The following is a 23,857-nucleotide window of genomic DNA, read 5'->3' as shown; positions in this document are numbered from 1 at the left end:
CCTTCTGCTCGGGTCCGGCGGCTGCTGCTCAGTGGTGGCTCGAGCGGTGGGCCGGATCCCGGGGGTTTCTCGAGCGGCACTCCTCGCCCGTGAGTGAAAGGGGTTTGTTGGGTGTGGGGATGATTATTGTCCGTGACGCCACCCACAGTTGTGGTGATTTCACCACTGCTGCTCAATACAGGGGTCCCGGGGATGGTGATGCGGAGCAGCCAGGTGTTGTGTTGTCCCTCCGTGGGTAGGGGTTGGTGATCCCGGGGCCCGGTGATGGTTTGGGAGGTGCAGGGCCTGGTGGGCGCAGGGACGCGGGGGCAGCGCTGTGCCTTGCGGCACTGTGGTACTCACTCAGCCTGAGACGTGGACACAGTTTTACGGTAAACCAAACGGCTGGTAGGACGGTCCCACAGACGGCTGCACCTGCACTCCCGGTAGGTGACGGTGATGTCCCTCTTCCTTGCACCTATGGTTGACTTGTGGTAGCGGTGGATTCCCTCCGGTTACCCGCTCCCCGGCTTCAATCTGGGCCGGAGGAGCCCTACACTTTGCCCGCAGGCGCTGGCCCTGAGAAACTGGTGCCGTGGCGGTGGCGGTGTCTCTCCGGTTCGGGTTGGGCTGTTGCCTTCAATCGGGACTTGGTTGTTGGGGGATCTACGTCCCCTTCACTGACGGATTCGGCAAATTTGGCGACTCCTAGCCTTTCCGGGGTCCGAGAGGCCCCTGCCCTGGTGCTGACTGTCCTTCGGAACACTGCTCCAGACCACCGGGCACACAGCCAACGGGGTCCTTCCAGGAACTTCCAAACGGTCCCCCTCCAGACAGTCACCGCCGTCGCTGACCTTGCTGATCTGGCCCTCCACAAAGCTGGACCCTTCAGGCTTTCTTTCTTTTCTTGTCACCTCACTTGCTTTCCTCCTTTTTCCACTTTTCTACTTTCACTTAGTTGTTTACTTTAGCCCTGTCTAGACTACTCCTCCACTCCTTCCACTTCCTCCTCCTGGACTCAACTCTAGCTCTTCCCTGAGCTGACTTCATTCAAGCCCTGCCTGGGCTAATCTGCCTGGTTTCTCCCGCCTCCAGAGCTGTGACCTCCTCGGTGGGCGGAGCCAACTGCCTGGCCCACCCCCTGGTGTGAATCATCAGCCTCTGGAGGAAGGCAACAAGGATTTGTAGTTTAGCTGTGATGTGCCTACCTGGAGTGTGGGGTGTGGTGGTGTTGTGACCTGTGACCCCTGGCTTGCCCAGGGCGTCACACATCCCCAAGAGGATACAGTTCCCTGTAGTACCCTGAGGGTCTCAGGGGCGCTACAACTGCATAAAACCATTATTAGCTCATGCAGGCACACTGCTCTGCCCTTCTGTGGGCAGAGCTGAATACATTGCTGCACATGCACGAACCAGCAAAGTTTCTGCGTAGGTGCGAGATTTAGCCTAGGTATGTGGATGACACAGGAGACGTAATCCACATTACTGGGTAGAGCGACAGGGTAGAGCAAAGTGCGTCTGCACGAGCAAGCAATGTCTCTACCCAGGCCCAAGATTTAGCCCGGGTATGTAGATGGCGCAGGAGGCATCATCAATGTTAATCATCAGCACAGAACGGCGATCAGCCGGAGAGGAGGAACAGGAGCCGCAGCCAAGGACACCCATCAGACCGGACCCAAGGATTACCATACAGTGCAGGATATTTTCAAAAGATATTTTTGGGTTGTACAGCTGGAGTCAGAGGGTAACGTGCACCTGTATAGAATGTGGCGCAGGCACTGTTTAAGGTGCTAGTTTTAGTTTATAACTCAAAAAATTGGTGACCGGTTCCATTTAAGAAATGTCTAGGGTTTGAGTTTAGATTGGGTAAAAAAAATTGAACTCTCACACTGGATCTCTATGAGAAAGAGGTAAAGTTTTCGGGGCACAAACACCATTGCCTTGAGTGTGTCGCGCCTTGCTGAGACCTCAGGGGATCTGGAATCAGAAAATCAAAAGCGCTTAGTTGATCGCAGATTCCTTTTAAAACCTGCGCATCATTTATCCTTGTTAGGAGCATATTTCATTCTATTTGGTGCTTAAGGGTTTAAGGTTTCTTTTCTATCCTAATGAGATTGACTTGAAGCTGCTATCTCAGCTACAGCAATGCCCTTCTGCTATATAAGCCCACTCTATGCCAGTTATAGTTTATTCTATGCTGACCTGTGAAGGAGTTGTCTCCTGAGAAAGCTGTAGTCATCTTTCCAGCAGGATTCGGTGGAGTCTCTCTCAGAGAAGCATTGGAGTTCTGTTCTTGTTACTGTTTTCCCTTGTTTGTCGCCAATTCCTTATGTTAACTTTATATTAATAGTAAGACTAGTGTCTTGCTAGCCTGCGCACTAGTCAGGGCAAGCCCAGGGGCATCCAGGACCTAGGCACATGATGGCGCATAGGGGGAAAGATCTGTTTAGAGACATTAGGGAGCTCAGTGATCAGCCCCAGATGAGTTAGGTGGTGACCTCTCACCCCTTTCCTTAGCGTCATGATCTACCTTTACATCTTTTCCCTGGTGTATACCTGTTGTGAATGTTAGTTATGTTTTGGCTGCTGGGAGGCTCCCTCTGGTGGACAGGAAGGGTTTGGACAGAGACCAGGTGGGTTGTGCAGTGGGTGTTTCCTTTCCTAACTCTCTGCTTATTTAAGTACAGTATTTGGTACAGACCAAAAGTTTGGACACACCTTCTCATTCAAAGAGTTTTCTTTATTTTCATGACACTGAAAATTGTAGATTCACATTGAAGGCATCAAAGCTATGAATTAAAACATGTGGACTGAAATACTTAACAAAAAAGTGTGAAACAACTGAAAATATGTCTTATATTTTAGGTTCTTCAAAGTAGCCACCTTTTGCTTTGATTACTGCTTTGCACACTCTTGGCATTCTCTTGATGAGCTTCAAAAGGTAGTCACCGGAAATGGTCTTCTAACAGTCTTGAAGGAGTTCCCAGAGATGCTTAGCACTTGTTGGCCCTTTTGCCTTTACTCTGCGTTCCAGCTCACCCATCTCGATTGGGTTCAGGTCTGGTGACTGTGGAGGCCAGGTCATCTGGCGTAGCACCCCATCACTCTCCTTCTTAGTTAGATAGCCCTTAAACAGCCTGGAGGTTTGTTTCGGGTCATTTTCCTGTTGAAAAATAAATGATGATCCAACTAAACGCAAACTAGATGGAATAGCATGCCGCTGCAAGATGCTTTGGTAGCCATGCTGGTTCAGTATGCCTAAAATTTTGAATAAATCCCCAACAGTGTCACCAGCAAAGAACCCCTACACCATCACAACTCCTCCTACATGCTTCACGGTGGGAACCAGCCATGTAGAGTCCATCCATTCACCTTTTCTACAAAGACACGTTGGTTGGATCCAAAGATCTCAAATTTGGACTCATCAGACCAAAGCACAGATTTCCACTGGTCTAATGTCCATTCCTTGTGTTCTTTAGCCCCAACAAGTCTCTTCTGCTTGTTGCCTGTCCTTAGCAGTGGTTTCCTAGCAGCTATTTTACCATGAAGGCCTGCTGTACAAAGTCTCCTCTTAACAGTTGTTCTAGAGATGTCTGCTGCTAGAACTCTGTGTGGCATTGACCTGGTCTCTAATCTGAGCTGCTGTTAACCTGCTATTTCTGAGGCTGATGACTCGGATACACTTATCCTCTGCAGCAGAGGTGACTCTTGGTCTTCATTTCCTCATACGAGCCAGTTTCTTTGTAGTGTTTGATGGTTTTTGCCACTACACTTGGGGACACTTTCAAAGTTTTCCCAATTTTTCGGACTGAATGCCCTTCATTTCTTAAAGTAATGATGGCCACTTGTTTTTCTTTACTTAGAATTTGTATTACTGCAAGAAAAAAGCAGCTAACAGTCTATTCAGTAGGACTATCAGCTGTGTATCCACCAGACTTCTACACAACACAACTGATGGTCCCAACCCCATTTATAAGACAAGAAATCCAACTCATTAAACCTGACAAGGCACACCTGTGAAGTGAAAACCATTTCCGGTGACTACCTCTTGAAGCTCATCAAGAGAATGCCAAGAGTGTGCAAAGCAGTAATCAAAGCAAAAGGTGGCTACTTTGAAGAACCTAGAATATAAGACATATTTTTAGTTGTTTCACACTTTTTTGTTGAGTATTTCATTCCACATGTGTGAATTCATACTTTTGATGCCTTCAATGTGAATCTACAATTTTCAGAGTCATGAAAATAAAGAAAACTCTTTGAATGAGAAGGTGTGTCCAAACCTTTGGTTTGTACTGTACCTTTACATCTTCATTGGTGTATACCCCTCCCGTTCCCTTGCCCCCTTTCCCTAGCATCAGCACCTATCTTTATATCTTCCTTGGTGTATACCCCTCCGGTTCCCACATGACACCAATTCAGTCATTAAAAACACAAAAGAAATTAGAAAAATAACCTTGGATACATATTGAAGTCTCATTAGAACAGTATTCATCATGATCTCTTCTAACCACAGTAACAGAAGCAGACAATTCAGTTTTGTATGTAGACTTTATTATTCTATTAGCTTTCTCTATAAAATTCGAAAAAGACATATACATGTCTTAAATGTTTGGGCTAAGAAGAAGTTAAGTAGTTTTATTTCTCTTGGAAATGCCACAAACTTATTAGGTTCTTAGAAGATGTTACTATATGTTTTGAAGATGTTTTTTTAAATAGTCTCAGTTAAATCTTAGAATATGTCTCTCAGGAGACCCATCTATTCTCATACCTGGATGTAATAAATATAACAGCGCATTATTTGTCGCCCAAAATCTAGTTTTTCTGTTTTGGCTCTCTGCAGCGCTCCTTCACTTCAATGGAATACGAAAATGCACTATTATATAACCTAAGAAGTCATCGTTTATCGAACCCGGTACTCTTAGTTGAAGCAAAATGACTGTTTGGTGTCTTGATTATTATTTTTTGTTTGCAGAAAAAGCATGGAATACGGGGAGAAGATGGAAGAACTGTATCAATAAATTATTTTACTTAGGGCTCATTCAATTGTCACTTTTTCATGTATGAGTTCTGTATGACCATCATCTTTCTAGATATGATTTGATCTATCCATAGGTATGAAACATGATAGGTTTGTGGACTTCCCTCAGAGAGTTATTAATTTTGGGCTGATTCGAACGTCACACTATTAATAGAAAATATGTGTGATGTGCGCCTCCCTGTCGTGAAGCTGGAAATATACCTGCTCTATTTGTGGGAACGAAGCGCTCCATAATATTGTAACTCTTACACAAGAGCCTCAACGTCTAGGATTATTGTTTGAAGCTGGTTGTAAAACTTTTAGATGTCTGCCCATCTCCCTGGCTGAATACCTTGTCAGCAGGGGGGTGCTGGCTAGAGCTTCTTCTTTAGGCTTAATTGGATTCTGTCACCTGGCCATTTGGTCCTTGTGGCAGAGCAGGATGTGTGTTATTGGAAGTGACAGCTAGCTGATATGTATGGATGTCATAAGTCTCACAATATGCTTCACAATATTCGTAATCCTCACTGTAATAATCCAGCAGGGAGAGCCGGAACACCTGGTATGTGCAAGGCAATGCAGAATCCACTAGGTGGCACTAGCTTCACCAGTGGATCTGAAGAGTATAGTCAAACGAGCCAGGGTCAGTGCCAGGAGATCAAGTGGTACTGGGGATGAGGCGGAGTCAGAGTCAATGGAGAGTCGGATCAGAAGCAGAGTCATGGACCGGAGGAGAACAATAACCAAAGTCTGCAACTAGCCAAGGTTGAGAGCCAGGAGAGCAGGTAATAGTGGGGAAAACACAGAGATCGAACAACACAGAGGGGACCGAAGGGGGAGGACAGAAGTCAGGGAGGACGGAAGCGGTCAGGTGGACCGGGTGTCAGGGAGAACGAACATAGTAAGGAGGACGGGTGTCAGCGAGGACAAACATAGTAAGGAGGATGAGAGTCAGGGAGAACGAACTTAGTAAGGAGGATGGGAGTCATGGAGGACGGACAAGTAAGATGGACAGGATCAGGCAACTTACAGGGACCAGCAAACACACTGCAGAGCAGAACTATAACTGGCGCCGATCCAACGGAAATGACTCCCGGATAAGATGCTGTGATCCCGGAAACTAGGCACAAAGGCAAAACTCTTCCCTCCGGTGATGCTGGGGAATATGAGTCATGACACTCACAAGTTCTATTAATATTTTCATTGGAAAAACCCTATTGTGGTCTATGGAGCTGTTCACACGTTCATGTATTTTTGCGGACCAAGTGATCCTCATAAATCATGGAGACGTTTTCGATTTTGATCCAAGTCTCAGAGCAAACCTGCGAATTCAAGTCTATAGGGTACTGTCACGCTCCCCGGGTCCTCGGCTCTCCTTCCCGGGTCCTCTGTTCCGCTCCCCAGGTCCTCAGCCCCGCTCCCCGGCTCACCTGCCACGCTCCCCGCTCTCCAGCCTCCGGTGCCCGTCCTTCCCAGGTCCCCTGGTCTCCGATCCCGGCGCCCGACGGCTTCCCAGGCCCTGGCCGGCTCCCCTGCGTCCTCCTCTCAGCTTCCTTCCCTGGCTTCTGGCACCCGGGCCGCGCGCATGCGCATTAGGGCGCGCGCGCGGTCACTGACCCTTTCTTAAAGGGCCAGCGTCCATTAACAGGAAATGAGGCTAAACAGGTACAGGGTATAAAGGGGTTTATTGTCCAAGGGGGCGGGGCCTGATCTTCGTGTTTCCTAAGCTAGGAGTCAGGTCTCCTGGTGTCTCTGTGCATATACTCACCTATCTCTCTTGTAGAGCCGTGCCTGCCTCGCCATCCAGTCCTGCCGTATCCTGAACCCCGAACGCTGTCCATCTGCCATCCTGACAGTCCGCACCATCTCGGATCCCTGCGGTGACCCGTCATCTCGCTCCAAAGGTTCCGGACCCCGCCTGACATCATCTCGGCTTCCGAACCTGAGCTGCGTCACCCGGACTACCACCCTTGACTCCATGGTCCCAGGGACTTCTCCGCTATACTCGTGTGCACGGACTGTTCTGCTGTTTATAGTGTTCCAGCTACCGGACTCTTTACTACCATCTGGGAGTTCGGCCCAGTGGATCCACCTCCTGGGTCTGCCCGTCCACCTGGCCGTGACAGGTACTTTACACGCTGTGATACCGGTACCGATATCGCTAGCGTGCGTACCCGTCCCTGTCGGTTGCGCGACATGGGCAAATTGCTGCCCGTGGTGCACAACATCGTTTACACCCGTCACACTACTTACCTGCCTAGCGACGTCGCTGTAACCGGCAAACCGCCTCCTTTCAAAGGGGGCGGTTCGTTCGGCATCATAGCAACATCACTAAGTGGCCGCCCAATAGCAGAGGAGGGGCAGAGATGAGTGGGACGTAACATCCTGCCCACCTCCTTCCTTCCTCATTGCTGGTGGGACGCAGGTATGGTGAGTTTCCTCATTCCTGCGGTGTCACACATAGCGATGTGTGCTGCCGCAGGAACGACAAACAACCTCGCTACTCACCTGTCAATGATTTTTGGTGTTGGAGCGACCTCTCCAATACCAACAATTTTTACCTCTTTTGCGATCGTTTTAGGTCGCTGAGAGGTGTTACATGCTGCGATGTCGCTAACGAGGCCGGATGTGCGTCACAAACACTGTGACCCCGACGATATATCGTTAGCGATGTCGCAGCGTGTAAAGCACCCTTATGGCTCCGCATATACATTGGACAGCTCTCGGATGCCATCTATGTGCTGTATGTGTTTTGAAGACTTCTTAACTGGAGAAGGTTGAGAGGGTAGATTGTCAGATCTTTTATTTATCATTGACTGTTACAAATGGATCAGTTGAAAAACGGAAGGAAGTCTGTCTCTCGTTTTACATTCATTCTAATGGATCCTCATTTCTGATTCCGATCGGCGAAAACTGAGAATAGGACACGTTCCGAGTCTCATGAATTGGACACACGGATGCATGCGTGTATGAATCAATGGAGTTCTCGGAGCCAATGTGCTTTCCATGAAAAAAAGGACGGCACTAGGACGTGTCACCCGAATGCGTGAATTCAGTAAGCAAAATACAGATAAATATGAAACAGAAAAAAATGAGTAATGTGTTTCAAAAAGGAGAAAGGTCGGTGTGTAATAAATACTGTGGATGCCAAAAACAGTCACCGATGTCATAAAAAGGAATAAAGGTGAAAATAAATAAATGACACGGCGTTTCTGAGACTAATCACATCCTGTTTTTCTTTACTTCCCCTTTAAATAAGTTAATTCTTATTTGACAGAGTCTTTCAGTCCATATTCTGTAGCCCAACCCTGAGTATTTATCATTTTATTTAAACGTTATCATTTCACAATTATATATAGTAATAGATTTCACAGAAAATGTCATAGCTGTCAGGATAGATTTCCTTACGGGATGCGGTTTCATTATGTAAGATAATTAAAATAAGAATAATTCATTTATCTACAAGTAATAAGTGTGCAATGTTCTTCCATGCTTTTCTTGTCCCTTCAGAATATCTTAAAGGGGACCTGTCACCTCTCCTGATATGTCTGTTTCAATAATTACTTGCATTCGCCATAATATAATAATCCTGAAGCATCTTTCCTTATATCTCTGCAATTTCTCTTTGCTGAGTTACACCTCCAAGAAGTTTATAAATAAATTGACAACTGGGTGTTACCATTTGATTTTTTTTTTTATTGGTATAGCGCCAATATATTCCACAGTAGTTTAAAATTCAGAGGGTACAAACAATATTAGATGTTACAGACGTGATGAAGGCATAGCCGAAACGCACGTCGGGCAGTAGGTGTGCCTGGCTGACCTAATCAGCGCTGTATAGCTCCAGGTATACACTTTACTTTGTATGGCTATTGCTTTTTCCAGCTTTGCTCCCTTATGTATATACATGGACCATTACTTCGGTTGCGGGCAGACTCTTTGCCCGTGTGAATGCTTTATTGCTGCACATTATGGTTTTTGCAGCAAGGGTTATTATATGATCCCTTATACCTTGTATAACTTGGCTGCTAAGTTCTGCCTGGATTCTAATATGGTTCTTGGTCTATGTTTACACTGCCCATTGATTTGCTATTATGATCAAAATGGTGAACGACAGAGCACACAGTGACTCCGTCTGCAACATTATAGTCAGTGGCTCCATTGGCAGATATGTCTGAAACCCATTTTGCGTGTGATTCGGACGGAAGTTCCAACGGGACCACTGAACATGGAGAGGAACGTAACGTGAACGTGGCCTAAACCTGTATGAGACGGTCACCAGCCAGTATCTGTATATGTAAAGATATGAAGTGCTCTTGAGTCTGTGGGAGACTGATGAACAAAAGATGACTTAGTGGAAAAATGTATTAAGGGGTATCTGAGAACAGTTAGGTTAATGATGTGATGTGATAAAGCTGTCTAAAAAGATGTGTTTTTAGGGCACACTTAAAACTGTGAATACTAGGAATTAACCAAATAGTCTGGGGTAGCGAAATCCAGTGAACTGGTGCAGCACAAGAAAAGACTTGGAGACAGGAGTAAGAGGTTTGGATTATGGGAGGTTTTACTCTGAGATTGTTAGCAGCACATAGAGCAAAGGTAGGATGGTAGACAGAGGTGAGGGAGAAGTTACGGTATATGGGGTGCAGCACTGTACAGTGGTAGAAAAAGATGAGGAGATGTAGAATGGCGCAGCACAGTGTAGAGCACAAGTAGGGTGGTAGATAGATATAGGGAGGAAATGTAGTATTGTAGAGATGTTTGGAGAGCTATGTGGGTGAGATTGATGTTTATATTGTAGTTGGTATGTTGTGGTAGGGCAGACGGGACGTCAGGAGATGAAGTATATACTGGGTCTTATCATCATAGAGATGGTGTGACACTAGTCACTACACAGAAGAGTCAAGAAACAGGATAGTCAAACATTCCGGAGTCAGGTACCAGGACAGGACGTCAAAATTAAGAGAATAGGAAGAGTCATAGTCTGGTCACTGTCCGGGTTCAGAATACCTGGAGGGTAGCAGATCAGAACACAGGGACAAGGCAAAAAGATGGTCAAACAAAGTCAGAGGTCTTGCAGAAAAAGACCAATTGTCACGTATGTGTCATAGCCGACTGACAATCCAATGGCAGCGAGTGTTAGAAAACTCCAGAGATTTGCAGCACCTGTTGTTATCTGACAGTTCCCTGTTTCTGCAACAGCGGATTCTAGGACCCTAGGAAACTGTCAGTTTTTCCTCTCAGTTGCAGGCCTCTGACTTCCTTTAGGGAATTACTCTTTGCCAGGTGTGTTGGAGGCCTTCCTTAGTGAGCTGTGTGTATGGGTTGCTGTGGCCTGAAGCAGCACAGTGTCCCTCTTCCTAGATGCAATTTCCATTGTTGCTTGTGGCTGGCAGCACGAGCCGGATGCAGGGCCCGCTTGTATTTGTGCGGCCCCGGACTCTATGGTGCTACTTCGCCTTGGGAGTCTCTGGTGAGCCAGGAATTGTAGAATCTCCTGCTGTCTAGGTTTTACTGCTGAGCCATTAGCACCCCACAGTAGAGGACCCCGGTGTCCTGATTCTTGCGCTCGGTCCTGGAAAGATTGCACTCAGCTCTCTTACAGCAACCGTTCTCTTTCATCGCCTCTGGTGTTCTGAGGTCTCTCTTCCTGTTTCCCTGTCTAACCCCTCCCCAGCCCAGAATGGACAGGGAAGCTTGTCCCAACCAGGACTTGAGCTCCCCCTTCTGGCCTGAGTTAGGAATTGTTGAGTGTGTTTGTATCTGACATGGAGATTTTCCTTGTTGCTTCCAGGCATAGCATTGCCCCCCGATGAGGAGACAAATGCCACTGTGGCTCCCATGACCACTGGGGTGCCACCAAACAGTCACAGTGGCCCTATAGAGCAGAGCATAGTGAGGAGGGGCTGGTGATCCACAGTATTGAATGCAGCAGAGAGATACAGTAGAGTCAGCGGGGAGGAGTGACCATAAGATTTAGCTGTTAGTAGATCATTAGAGACCTTAGTAAGAGCAGTTTATTTAGAGCGTAAATAGCCAAAACCAAATAGTAAAGGGTCAAGAGGAGAGTTATCTGAGTGATAAAAAATTAAGACTAGAGACCAAGTATTCCAGGAATGTAGAGATGGAAGGGAAATTCAAGAATAGTCTGTAATTAGCAACACTGGAGGGGTCAAAAGAGAAAGAGAGAGGTTAAATATGTTAGTTAGGTAATTAGTGACATATAGATAGAAGGACTAGAGAAGATGTAAGGGAATATGGTCACTAGTAGTGCGGGTAGTACGGTGTCAAAAAGTGAGGAGCAAAACAGTAACAATGCAGTGACATGACTAAAATCTGAATAACTAATCATATGCTAAATAGTTGCACATCAAGTTTATGTATGATATAGCCAAGATGATTGTCTATAAAAGGAAACTCGTCTCACGCTCAAAAGTGTAGTAGATGGTGAGATATGGAACCTGAAGGTCAAAAGTTCAAACATTGTTACCGTTTTGCCTGTCAGTGTAGATGTCCAATCCAAAGGTTAAGTCATCAATATCATTTGACCAGTAAACACCGTTAAGTTTTCAAATTCTTCCTACTTTCCACTAGTAAGGGAGAGCTTACGAGCTTATTGCAGACGGTTCATGCTTTGAGTGAGAAAAACAAAGCTTTGACCACTGTCCAAGGTTCAACTCCATTACAGAAACTTTATATCTCAAAATCCTGTCAAATGGAGTTTTGCACGTACTTCACCGACTGTCATAGCGGCATCAGGCTCTGTTCACATTGCAGATTGTGACACTTCACCCAATGGCTTCTTTGGTGTCTTGACCATCACAGGTAGACTCGGGAGTCGATCTGCTATGTGCTCAGTCATAGTCAGGCTAGCAAGAGTTAACTTCTGCTAGTCTGCTTGTTAGGTTCCTTTGATCAAATGTTGTGAGGAAACCAATCACATCTGCTCCTCTCATATTTAAGCTGCATAAATCTTCTACCTGTGCCAATTATACTGTGTTGGTCTGCTTGTTAGGCTCCTTTGATCACATGTTGTAAGGAAGCCAATCACATCTCCTCCTCTTATATCTAATCTGGATGAAATCTTCTACCTTCGGCAGTTGTACTCTGTTTGTCTGCTTGTTAGATTCCTTTGATCATATGTTGTAAGGAAGCCAATCACATCTGCTCCTCTCATATTTAAGCTGGATGAAATTTTCTACCCATGCCAGTTATAGGTTATACTGTGTTGTTCTGTGTCTTGTGGTGTTTGCTTTTTGCCTGGAATTGTAGTGTTTACCCATCATCTTGTTGTTTCCTCCCTGCTCTTGTTTCCTCCTTATCTTTTATTGTCTTATACCCGTGACGGAATTTTGGTTTCCCCTGTCTGTCTATTTTTGTGGGTTTAATTTTAGTCCTGTCCCAGTCACCCTTGGGGGAGTAGGTATCAGATAAGGGCTGACCAGTAGAAGGGCCAGGAAGAGACTCAGGAATCTCTACCTTTAGGGATATCCCTAAGACTAAGGATAGCATAGGGCTTCTTAGCCCAGGAAGGAGACTCAGACATCCCCACCTTTAGGGGTATCCCTAAGACTTAGAATAGAATAGGACCCCCTAGATCAGGAAGAAGACTCAGGCATCCCCAACTTTAGGTGAATACCTGAAACTAGGGACAGCATAGGGCCCTCTAGCCCTGGAAGGAAACTCAGACATCCCCACTTTTAGGGGTATCCGTGTGACTAGGGATAGCATTGAGTCCCCTAGCCCAGGAAGGAGACTCAGGCATCCCCACCTTTAGGGGTATCCCTGAGGCTAGGGATTGCATAGGGCCCCCTTGCCCAGGAAGGAGAATCAGGCATCCCCACCTTTAGGGGTATCCCTGACATTATGGATAGCATAGGGCCCCCTAGCTCAGGAAGGAGACGCAGGCATCCCAACCTTTAGGGGTATCCCTGAGGCTAGGGATAACATAGGGCCCCCTAGTCCAGGAAGGAGACTCAAGGCATCCCCACCTTTAACGGTATCCCTGTGACTAGGGGTAGCATAGGGTACCCTAGCCTATGGCTCAGCTTAGGAGCCCTGATTTCCTGCTATCCCCATAGTCATCGTGACAGATCCTCACTGGGGAAAAGTGAAAAACATATCCTAACCAAACAAATAAGTAGTCTGATTGTGTTTAAGGGACACAATGTAAAAGTTACCGTCTTGTAAGGAAAATGGCCTTTGACATGGCAGTTTCCATAATACTAGGTGCCCGGTTTCTGAGACGCAAGGTCTCCCGTGATCCAGTTCTGTTGATGAACCTGAAGTATACGAAGGGAATGTCCAAACATCCAAACCAAATATTTGTATACAGTTTATAATGTATGACATGATAACATGATACCTGCATGCATACCTTTTGTGTATTCAGTAGAGGTTGGGTATGCAACCAGCGTACCTGTCCCCCTACCGGGAAGCAATGCTTTCATTACAGTAATTGAGATCACGCTGGTTTCACGCAGGAAGTACACTGCTAAATGTTTATTTATAGAGCATCCTGTTTACCCAACTATCAAATGCAAATGTAAAAGGTTATATTAATACCATTTAGAGGTCATTACACTTCTCAGGAAGCCACAGACACACTCACTCGGGAAGTATGTAGCCTATTGCAGTTCATTTTCCACAAATAATTAGCCTTTAGATGAAACAGATGATAATGACTACAATCGTCATGAAATATGAAAGATGCAATCAGTTAAAGTTGATTACTTGAAATATACAGTATGTATGAAGGTTCCTTGTTTTACCAATATCAAGTATTGGGTTGGTTGCATGAATGATGTATTAGAGGGTTTGTCCAGCTTACTGAACCATAGGAGTGCAAACCTTTACATAACCAATCAATCCATAGTTTGCTGATCTTCGTTGATGAACTGCATTCATGAGGTCACGTTAATAGCACACTTGACCTCTGCAGCCAATCACTGGGCTCAGTGGTTTGTGCTGTCTATATCGGCAGAGTTGCTGAGTCCAGTGATTGGCTGCTGTGGTCATGTGCACTGTAGTAGTGATGTCACTGCTTTAGCCTATTGATAAAGACTAGATAAGCGGTGTACAGTCAGTGTGCCGCCCGTTATAGACGTTAGATACACAACGAAAAACTGAAATAACTGGCACCGTCGTCAGGTGATTGCCAACCACCTGACTAACGCTCTTGTCTGTGTCACAAAGACTTTGGAGATAGCAGGAAACTGGGGCTCCTAAGCTGACCCTCAGGCTAGGTGGCCATGAGGCTAACCCTAGTCTCAGGGATACCCCTAAAGGTGGGCCCTACTTCTGAGCAGCCCTAATCTGATAACCCTTTCTCCAGGGGACCAAGACAAGCGTGAGATTAAACTTGTAAAAATAGACAGAACAAAAACTCTGTCAACCAACAGGCCTTCACAGAGGGATTAGACAATAAAAGATAAGGAGGAAAACAAGAGCAGGGAGGAAACAACAAGACAAGAAAATGCCATAACCACTGCAGGAAAAAGCAACACTTTCCAAATAGTCTGGGACACCCCAACACACAGATTAACACAGCATAACCTATAGCTGGCATAGGTAGAATATTTCATCCAGCTTAAATATGAGAGGAGCAGATGTGATTGGCTTCCTCACAACATGTGGTCAAAGGAGCCTAACCAGCAGGCTAGCAGAAATTAGCTCTTGCTAGCCTGACTATGACTGAGCACACAACAGGTTGATGACCGAGTCTGCCTGTGTTGATCGGAGAAAACACTGCCGGCAGCCAAGTTTAAAGATATGACAAGGGAAATAACAAGGCCAGGTATCCATCCACAGTCAGCTGTTTCGGGGTATTGCCCCTCATCAGTGTGGAGCAGGATTCTGGCCAGGTGGGAGCAATGCCTAGTAGACCATGGAAAAACGGAAGACGGGCAGCACTCTCCGATATTATGGGACTGCTTTATTTTTCAATGCTGACAGGTGATACAGACAAGAGGGAATGGAGGGAGGGGAGCACGAGGACGACGGTACCGTTTCCATGTTTACACCCGGCACGCCAAGAATAATTATCAGGCAAGAGCCACACTGAATAGTGTTTGGAACAGGACTACTACATTACCTCCTAAATAGGTAAGCAGTGCGGTGCACATTCCTTCTTTTTCTATTTCAAATGCCTAGTAGACCAACAAGACACAACAATCACTGATCTCGGGGAGACCAGTCAGAGAAAACACTGCCGGCAGCCAACAAGGGCGCTCAACACAGTGAAATCCTAGGTGCATTGCACCCTGGGAAATAGGCAAATCAAAAACGTCCGTGGAGCCTCTGTTAGGAGTCTCGACACAGAAATTAGCCAGATATCCCTCTGGGAAGGACCTAGCCAAGGAGTGGCTCTTTTTAGGAGACCACCATAACCACCAAATTAAGTGGACCTTTTAGTCAATATCCAACTCTTTCACAAGTTTAAAGATATGACAAGGGAAATACCAAGGCCAGAGAAGCATAGTGTGGAGTGTCAGAGTCTGTGGTGTGAACAGTGTCTGATCCCTCCATGACACTTGGCAAGTCTGTACAGGGACCAATTGGATGTGGTCATGTGACGCCCTGGCAAAGCCAGGTTGTCACAGAAAGAGTTAATCCTCCTTGGTAATCTGATCCCACACCGGTGCAGCAAGACAAACCACAGCCCCCAGTGTAAGAGAAAAGCAGAGTGTTTGGAGAAACAGAGAGAAGAGAAGCCTGGAGTTGTAGCTCCCAGGCTGATGGTGAAGCGTGCTCCGAGAGGGCCGGGACAGGCTGTGAGTGAGGAAGGGGCCAGAGGTAGCCGGAGCAGGGTAGTGGCCCCCGGGTACCTGGGTGACCCGGATCACTGCAGGGGAGTGGATTCCCCGTTCCCGGCTGAGGAGAAAGAGGAAGAGAGTGGAGAGAAAGGCACCTGGCTGCAGGGAAAGAACAACAGGAGCTGCTGCACCGTGTGTGGGACACTAACACCCCGTACCGAAGGCTGCAGACACCGGCAATTCCTAGTTTACCAGTGACTCCGTGTGGAATACTTGTGAGTACGCCCGTGCCCTCGGGCACCGCACCGCAGCACTGCGCCCTGCTCCCTGCTTACCCCATCACCGGGCCCCGGGACAACCAACCCCCTACCCACAGAGGGGAGATATAACAACCAAGCTGCTCCCTGTCACCGCTCCCGGGATCTCCATAAAGAGCAGCGGTGGTGTCAACAAATCACCACAACCGTGGGTGGCGTCACGGACAATCTCCCTTACCAAAACCCCTTTTACTGTGGAGCCTGGGATCACAGACCGGGTCACGCTACCGTGATACCCACAGAAGTGACCTCGTGGCCCGGATCTGAGTACCCCTGGTCCCCGGGCGACACAGTCACACCTTCCCCTTTTCCATTGCCCATGTAGGTAAGTGTTATATGTTCATAATGCATGTACCAAAAATGTCCTAAAATTAAAGAGGACCTTATAATATGAAGTACACACCAGCATAATGGCTTCCTTTCTCAACAGAAACCTTGACAATGTCTGTTGGGTTCTATCGTGGTGTCCATTGTTTTGGAAGACTATGCTGCATGTTGTGCTGTTATTTGTGTCAAATCTGATTTTTTTCCCTGTTAATTAATAGCTGTTTTTAGCTGTATATACACACACGGAGGCCATAAATCACCAGTGACAGGAGTGATTGATGCTATTAAGACTTTGGCCCTGTCTCCACACGTGGTGCCGCAGATTCAGGTAAAGGTCCTCTACATAGTCTATATTTTTCTCAAATTTTCCACACTTTGTTATCATCTTGGAAAAATCGGGGGATCCTTTTCAGACAATCCAGCAATAGCTGATTAAAAAAGATTGTTTTACTCCAAGATGTTTGAGTATAATGGATGTATACGTCGGCGATGATACGGTTACTATGGTGATACAATATCATGTCACATGTACTGAGACATAATATCCCCGTGTCTTAAATATACCCTTCATATGTATGTAATTACTGCAATAGTCCTGAGGACAAAGGTATGCATTGTGATGATAAAGTGTGTTATACCTGCTGTATGGCTTCTCTGGAGAAAAAGGCAGCACTCGAAATCTAAAATACAAGCGTAATAGACTGTATTCAGTCTGTTGTGGGCTCATCTGGTGAAACTGACTCTCTAAGCTCTAGGTGATGGTGAGGAACCCAGGCCGGGGGTCACAGTGAAGGAGAGCAGGTGTCACGCTAGGTACGGAGAAGTACCTAGCGAGCGGCAAGAGGTAAGGTAAGGGGACCTCTGCATCTACGGAAGGGTGACATGGTGACCTCTGACCAAACCTACCGCTGATCCCTGGGGTCCCTCACCACCCTAGATAGATTACACGCTTATGTGCCTAGCCGGATACCTGACCCTAGGTATCCCTAGTGCTGGACCCTAAATAGGGAATGGGTGGGATGAGCCTGCTAAACGCTAAAGGAAGACACAATTTGGACAAACAGGGAAAACCGCATGAACTACTTATCCACATATGACAGGAGTTCAGCAAGATTCAACAACGATACTATAGATGAGAGCAAGCCACATGCTTGCAACTAGAGGTAGAATCAACTGAATAATATCCCCAGCATCAGTCCAGAGAAGAAGGGAGTTTTTAAGCACCAAGAGAATATTGATGATCAGCAGCTGGGTGGAAGGCGAACTCCTGCTGGGTCCAAAAGGGAAAGAGATGAATCCAGCAGGAAAGCTACCTATACCAATGAATACCCCTGGAGCAGTTTGGGAAGACTGCTCGGTAAGCGGTGGGGTGTCTGCTGGGTGGCAGGTAAAATGTGAGTGTGCCGGTCCCTGTGTGTAATCGGCTGAGACATGCTAGCTTAAAGAAGGGGGAAATGTAGGGTGGATTAGGGTTAAGCCCACCCCTGCAGAAGTAGCTGGCACACTGATGGTCTATGTTTAATGTGTAAAATGTAAGTGTAATGTATAATGTGCATGTGAATAGTATAAAAAGCCACCAGGTGGCAGTGTTGTAGCACGGCTGTCCTGCCATCTGGGTGGGCAGGGAGAGAGAAATGGGAAGAGAGTAGGTTATATAAAAGGAAGTGATAGAGGGAAGGAAATACAATAGTTCCTGAGGAGATTTGCTGATAAGAACTCCAATTTCTAGATTCTGACCCTAAGGGTCACCCCTGCGGCCGTGACACACGGGATCCATCTGGATTGTTGAACTGCATCCCTGAGAAGAGGGTTTTGGTGTGACGGTCAAGGTTCTGGTGTCTGTATTACCGGGCTCATGACACTCAATGACTTTCTCAGTAACTGAAGGTCAGTGCACCCTCTAGGAAAAGGGTATATCTGGTTGGCCTGGGCATGGATGGGAGAGCCCTGTTGGTTGCGGTCCTTCTTATGTGTTAGCGTCCCCTGTGGGTGTGGTGAAGTGGCTCAACGGACTAAAATAGGTAGACATACTTAAAGGGATACACACTTGAAAAGATGGGTTAGACTTGATAGCAGAGATCAGATGAGCATAGGAGTGAGAACAGTAATGAGAATTTGGTAACTTGTGTTGGTATAAATGACACCTCGTAACTTGGACTGAGAATGAAAATAATGCTTGCCATTGGATGGAAGTTAGGAAAAGGTGAGGTGCACAACACATACCAGAACAGGCACAAAGAGAGGAGTACATATTGAATAGAGAGCCTGCAACTTTATACAGTCATATGAAAACGTTTGCGCACCCGTATTAATGTTAACCTTTTTTCTTTATAACAGTTTGGGTTTTTGCTATTTCAGTTTCATATATCTAATAACTGATGGACTGCGTAATATTTCTGGATTGAAATGAGGTTTATTGTACTAAAGGGGGCTTTACACGGTAGCGATCTCGCTAGCAATTTCTAGCGATAGCGACCGTGTAAGTACCCGCCCCCGTCGCGCATGCGATTGTTTGTGATCGCTGCCGTAGCGAACATTATCGCTACGCAGCATCACACATACTTACCTGGTCGGCGGCGTCGCTGTGACTGCCGAACAATCCCTCCTTCAAGGGGGAGGGACGTTCAGCATCACAGCGACGTCACCGCAACGTCACTAAGCGGCCGGCCAATCAAAGCAGAGGGGCGGAGATGAGCAGGACGTAACATCCCGCCCACCTCCTTCCTTCCTCATTGTGGCCAGCGGCAGGTAAGGAGACGTTCCTCGCTCCTGCGGTGTCACACATAGCGATGTGTGCTGCCGCATGAGCGATGAACCACAACCCTTACTGATTTTTTACTTTGGGACGACCTCTCCATGGTGAACGATTTTCACCATTTTTGAGGTCGCCTAAGGTCGCTGGTAAGTATTGCACGCTGCGATATCGTTAATGACGCCGGATGTGCGTCACTAACAACTTGACCCCGGCGACCAAACATTAACGATATCGTAGCGTGTAAACCCCCCTTAACAGAAAATGTGCAATCTGCATTTAAACTAAATTTGACAGGTGCATAAGTATGGGCACCTCAACATAAAAGTGACATTAATATTTTGTAGATCCTCCTTTTGCAAAAATAACAGCCTCTAGTCGCTTCCTGTAGCTGTTAATGAGTTCCTGGATCCTGGATGAAGGTATTTTTGACCATTCCTGTTTACAAAACAATTCCAGTTCAGTTAAGTTTGATGGTCGCCGAGCATGGACAGCCGCTTCACATCATCCCACAGATTTTCAATGATATTCAGGTCTGGGGACTGGAATGGCCATTCCAGAACATTGCAATTGTTCCTCTGCATGAATGCCTGAGTAGATTTGGAGCGGTGTTTTGGATCATTGTCTTGCTGAAATATCCATCCCCTGCGTAACTTCAACTTCATCACTGATTCTTGCACATTATTGTCAAGAATCTGCTGATACTGAGTTGAATCCATGCGACCCTCAACTTTAACAAGATTCCCGGTGCCGGCATTGGCCACATAGCCCCAAAGCATGATGGAACCTCCACCAAATTTTACTGTGGGTAGCAAGTGCTTTTCTTGGAATGCCGTGTTTTTTTGCCTCCATGCATAACGCCTTTTTGTATGACCAAACAACTCAATCTTTGTTTCATCAGTCCACAGGACCTTCATCCAAAATGTTACTCGCTTGTCCAAATGTGCCTTTGCATACCTCAGGCGACTCTGTTTGTGGCGTGCTTGCAGAAACGGCTTCTTTCGCATCACTCTCCCATACAGCTTCTCCTTGTGCAACGTGCACTGTATTGTTGACTGATGCACAGTGACACCATCTGCAGCAAGATGATGCTGCAAGTCTTTGGAGGTGGTCTGTGGATTGTCCTTGACTGTTCTCACCATTCTTCTTCTCTGCCTTTCTGATATTTTTCTTGGCCTGCCACTTCTGGGCTTAACAAGAACTGTACCTGTGTTCTTCCATTTCCTTACTATGTTCCTCACAGTGGAAACTGACAGTTTAAATCTCTGAGACAACTTTTTGTATCCTTCCCCTGAACAACTATGTTGAATAATCTTTGTTTTCAGATCATTTGAGAGTTGTTTTGAGGAGCCCATGATGCCACTCTTCATAGGAGATTCAAATAGGAGAACACCTTGCAAGTGGCCACCTTAAATACCTTTTCTCATGATTGGATTCACCTGCCTATGAAGTTCAAAGCTCAATGAGGTTACAAAACCAATTTAGTGCTTTAGTAAGTAAGTAAAAAGTAGTTAGGAGTGTTCAAATCAAGAAATTGATAAGGGTGCCCATACTTATGCACCTGTCAAATTTACCGTAGTTTAAATGCGGATTGCACATTTTCTGTTAGTACAATAAACCTCATTTCAATTAAGAAATATTACTCAGTCCATCAGTTATTAGATATATGAAACTGAAATAGCTGTTGCAAAAACCCAAATTGTTATAAAGAAAAAAGGTTAACATTAATAGGGGTGCCCAAACTTTTACATATGACTGTATTTGTCACGCTTCCTGGGTCCCGACGCCGCCTGACACTCACCGCCTCGGTCCCCGGTCCTCCTGCGCGCGGCTGTGCATTCCACTCTCTCCTGTGCGTCCTCCTTGCCTCCTGTCCGCCGGCCACGCCGTCCTGCTGCGATCCGGAACTCTCCGTCTGGCTCCCCTGCATCTCCTTCATCTTCCTCGCCGTTTCCTGCTCTGGCCTCCGGCACTCGGCCCTCGCGCATGCGCAGTAGGGCGCGCGTGCGCTCACTCACCCCTTCTTAAAGGGCCAGCGTCCCGGGAACAGGATATGGCTAATTACAGGTACAGGGTATATTAAGACTTCCATTCCGTGTGGGCGGTGCCTGTTCAACGTGTTCCCATAGCTAAGTGTTCAGGTTCCTCTGTGCCTTGTGTCCAGATTAACACTGTCTCTTCCGCAGAGTCCATCTGCCGCCCTGACCAGGTCCTGACTGCTGATTCCCCAGGAAGTACCCCGGTGACTGTCTGCTGAGGATCCCACCATCTTCCGTCAGCCTGAACCCATCACCGATCCCCGACTCCACCTGGTAACATCAGCCTGCACGTCTCGCTGGACCCGGACCGCGTCTGCTGTTCCAACCCGGCACCTGAACCCGGTTCCAGTCATCCGTCCTGCCTACGGTGCCCATTGGACTCAGAGACATTCCTCTGCAGATCCCAGAAGGACTCTTACCCCGTACCCCTAGTGTTCCGGCTACCGTGCATCTAGGCCCCCTGGTGGGGTGGTCGGACAGTCCCTGTATAGGGGTTAGCTCCGGGTTGCCTCACTGGGGGAGTCCGGTGCACGGTCCCGTGAATCCACCTCCAGGACGTTACAATATTGAATCCATACACTGCTCTGCCTCCTGAACGTTTTTCAGCCTGATTGTTTGGAGTCTTAAGGGGGCTTTACACGCTGCGACATCGCTAATGCGGAGTCGTTGGGGGTCACGGAATTTGTGACGCACATCCGGCCGCATTGGCGATGTTGCTGCGTGTGACACCGATGAGCGATTTTGCATCGTTGCAAAAACGTGCAAAATTGCTCATCGGTGACATGGGGGTCCATTCTTAAAAATCGTTACTGCAGCAGTAACGATGTAGTTCATCGCTCCTGCGGCAGCACACATCGCTCCGTGTGACACCGCAGGAACGAGGAACCTCTCCTTACCTGCCTCCCGGCCGTTATGAGGAAGGAAGGAGGTGGGCGGGATGTTCCGGCCACTCATCTCCGCCCCTCCGCTTCTATTGGGCGGCCGCTCAGTGACGTCGCTGTGACGCCGCACGGACCGCCCCCTTAGAAAGGAGGCGGTTCGCCGGTCACAGCGACGTCGCCGGGCAGGTAAGTATGTGTGACGGGTCTGCGCGATGTTGTGCGGCACGGGCAGCGATTTGCCCGTGTCGCACAACAGATGGAGGCGGGTACCCACACTAGCGATATCGGGACCGATATCGCAGCGTGTAAAGTAGCCTTTAGGATCCAGACCCAATAATTTACAGGCAAAAAAAGTGCAGAAAAAAAATTATATCCTCCCTGGCTTATTCTTTACTAGTTTTGCATTTTTCTAGCGTCCTTGTCATTACTGGAAACCCACTCAGGTTGCACAGATAGCCTACTTCTCCAGGATGCATATCCATGTGTGCTATGGCAAAAAAGCCATGCTGTGTTTCCCTGCACAGTCTCAGGCACATGGTGTAGATGAAGGAGAGCTGGACAGAGTAGAAGGTCACCAACCCAGCACCAAAACTGATATCTGCTCCTTTGTGTGAGAAGTGCTGCCAGAGCCCTAGAAAGTAACCTCCAGCAGGATATAGGTGTGTATATTTCTGACCAAATTGTTAGACATAGACTCCATGAGGGTGATTGGCACCCCATTCTGTTCACAAAAAAGAGTCTGGAGATACCATGGTTTGCATTATACTTCCCGCGACATCATCCTACATGACTGGCTTGACAATGAGTCAGTAAAGGCCTGGGGAAGCATATCCTTAGAAAGTCGCACAAAACTCCACGTGATAGCCAGCGGTGCCCTGACTGCTGTTGTGAGCAGGGACAAAATCCTCAGAGTCGCTGTCAGACCTGATATTGAACTGATTTGGATTCCTCTCTTGTTCACTGACTTTGTATGTCACTAATTGAAATAATAAACTATTAACACTTCCATTCCGCCATACATTTATTATACTGGGAAATAGTGAGCTTAAACTATGTGATCACAGAAATTTCAATCAGAGTCAGGTTTACCTCTGTAGCATCAAAACAGTGCAGTAGCTCTAAACTGCAAAGATCAGGCTGTAGGAGGTGGTAAGATCACCCCACTCCTTCGGTGTACATGTGGCACCCCTGGGCTTCAGGCGCCACAGGGTATTACACCACTTTTCAGGGGTAATATCTATACCAGGTCAGGAGGGGGTTAACCTGCTGGTGCCTTCAGGAAACACACACAACAGTAAGGTGCCTTCCCACAGGGGGTTGAATTAGGGCAGACAGGATAGTTAGCCATCACGAAGCATGGGACTTTCCCCATTGCTAGGACAACCACTGGGGGCGGGCACCACATGGGATAGAAGTAGGCGCAACCATCACACTTAGGCGGGATTTGCACACTACGACATCGCAGGTGCGATGTCAGTGGGGTCAAATTGAAAATGACGCACTTCCGGCATCGCATGCGACATCGTAGTGTGTAAAGGCTCGATGATACGATTAACGAGCGCAAAAGCGCCGTAATCGTATCATCGGTGCAGTGTCGGCGTAATCCATGTTACGCTGACGCGACGGTCCGATGTTGTTCCTCGCTCCTGCGGCAGCACACATCGCTGTGTGTGAAGCCGCAGGAGCTAGGAACATCTCCTACCGGCGTCACTGCGGCTTCTGTAGGATATGTGGAAGGAAGGAGGTGGGCGCGATATTTACATCCTGCTCATCTCCGCCCCTCCGCTCCTA

This window comes from Anomaloglossus baeobatrachus, chromosome 10 (assembly GCF_048569485.1).
Source record: "Anomaloglossus baeobatrachus isolate aAnoBae1 chromosome 10, aAnoBae1.hap1, whole genome shotgun sequence".
Lineage (NCBI taxonomy): Eukaryota > Metazoa > Chordata > Amphibia > Anura > Aromobatidae > Anomaloglossus > Anomaloglossus baeobatrachus.
Note: the sequence above shows the minus strand (reverse complement) of the source record.